This window comes from Echinops telfairi, unplaced genomic scaffold (assembly GCF_000313985.2).
Source record: "Echinops telfairi isolate 266 unplaced genomic scaffold, ASM31398v2 ScPeMD7_7424;HRSCAF=8462, whole genome shotgun sequence".
NCBI lineage: Eukaryota > Metazoa > Chordata > Mammalia > Afrosoricida > Tenrecidae > Echinops > Echinops telfairi.
Window position 1 is genome coordinate 92,605,045 of NW_022111324.1, and position 2,271 is coordinate 92,607,315.

The 2,271-nt window shown below is 42.1% G+C and overlaps 1 pseudogene; it reads left to right on the forward strand.

Moving 5' to 3' along the window:
- The first annotated feature begins 1,708 nt into the window (after window positions 1–1,708).
- LOC101663339 lies at window positions 1,709–2,180 on the forward strand (annotated as a pseudogene).
- Window positions 2,181–2,271: the final 91 nt, after the last annotated feature.

Sequence of the window (2,271 nt, forward strand, 5' to 3'; positions counted from 1 at the left end):
CCGTGAGGCCACCCCAGGAGGCAGACACAGAATCTGAGCAAGAGGAAGGTGAAGGGCAACAGAGAAAGAAGTCCTTGCTGTCTCACTTATCAAAAGGCCACTCCCCCAAGGAGGCATCCCCAGGTTCCCATCTGATTGACAGTTTGGACTTCACTCCTACCTCCACCCAGGTACCATCAAATTGAAGCACCACAAAAACACTCCAATGGAAATATAAGGGGCAAAGGGAAATTCCTCAACGTAAGGACACGAGGCAAAATGGAGAGAAACGGAAAGCATTCTCCTTGTGAATGTAGAGAGCTAAGCCCTTTACCACCACTGCTATGCAATATTGTGCTAGAAGTCTTACACAAAACTGTAAGGCGAGAAAAGGAAATTCAGGCATCCAAACTGGCAGAAGAAAATTCTATTTATAGATGATATGATCTTATATAGAGAAAACCCCAGAGCCTCAGCAAGAAAATCCTGAAACTAATGGAAGTAGGCCTTCAACAAAGTTGCATGGTATAAAACCACCATAGAAAAAGCCGTGGAGTTCTTTTATGTTAACCAAGAGAACTCTGAAAAGGAAATCAGGGAAACAATACCCTCGACAATAGCCACTCAAAGATGAAATATGTAGGAATGGGTCTGACTAGAGAAACAAAAGACCTAGAGCAATAAAATAAAACTATCTTCAACCATTTACTACGAGACCTACATCAGTAGAAGAATATTCCATGCTCGTGGATAAAAGGCCTTACCATGATGAAAAAGTCATTTTTCGGGATTACCCAAAGTTTCCAATATTCCCCAGTATTAACCATATTACCCAACGTTTTCTGTAGCTATCCAGATTCCAATATCATTCTTTAAAGAGGTGGAAAAACTAACCGCCAACTTTATAAGGAACGAGATTCAGATAAGCAAAGCACTACTAAAGAAGAAGAAACTAGGAGGCCTGCCGTTTCCCATCTCAAAACCTAGCACACAGCCACAGTAGTCCAAATCACCTAGAACTGATAGAATAACAGACACATAAATTAAACCGAATTGAGAACCCAGAAAGAAAGCAGTCCAGCTGTGGGCACCTACGAAAACAGGCTGAAACTTGTTGCATGGGGAAGACGTCGTCTGTTAATTAAGTAGTGCTGGCAAAACAGATGGATTGAATACCTAAGTAACAGACCCAGACATATAAAGGTCCTCAAGGAAAAACAGGGACAAATGTAGGGGCCCTGATACATGGCATTAATACACTATTAAGCATCATTTAAAAGATACTAATGACCGAAGGCAAACTAATTATTTGGACTTCCTAAACATTAAACGTTTATGCATATCAAAAGGTTTCATCGAGAGAGTTCAAACCCACAGACCGGGAAAATTTGGGGTGGAGGGAGCCAACAATGTACGAAACAGGGACTAATCTTTAAGGTTTACCAACAACTTCAACTCCTCAACAAGAAAAAGGCAATCCAAATTTTAAAGTGGGCAGATACTTCACCAAAAAAGACATTCAAGTGGCCCAAAAAACATAGGAAACATGATCTTAAGCCATTAGATGTAAATCAAAACAACAAAATATCTCAAGCTAGCATTAATAGCAAAGTTCAGAAAACAACCAATGATGGCTAGGCTATGCAAAAACTGGAACCCCAAACACTGCTGGCAGGACTATAAAATTGTGCTACTATAGACAACAGTTACAGCCTTCCTGTTCTCTATCATGGTGCAGAATCAGGGTGTGAAAGAGAACCCCATGCAGGAGCTTCGCATAGAAAGCTCTGCCTCAACATCTGTGTGGCAGAGGGTGGAGACAGACTGACCCGGGCAGCCAAGGTGTTGGAGCAGCGCACAGGCCAGCCTCCATCTTCTCCAAAGCCAGATACATTGTCAGATCCTTTGGCATTAGAAGAAATTTTTAAAATTGCTGTCCACTGGCAGGGCCAACGTGGTAGAAATCTCAGAGAAAGGTCTAAAGGTGTGGGGTTACAAATTATGGGGGGAAAAAAACCTTCTCTGATATGGGAGACTTTGGATTTGGGATCCAGGAACACATCGATTTGGGGATTAAATCTGATCCTAGCATCAGTATCTACGGGCTGGACTTTTATGTGGTGCGTAGGAAGCCAGGCTGCATTGTTGTGAACAAGAAGTGTAGAACAGGCTCCACACGGGTCAAACACAGAATCCGTTAAGAGGAGGCGAAGCACTGATGTATGATGGGATCATCGTTACTGGCAAATATTTCCCTGTTTCCAAAAGATCAATAAAGGTTTACAGTGATTT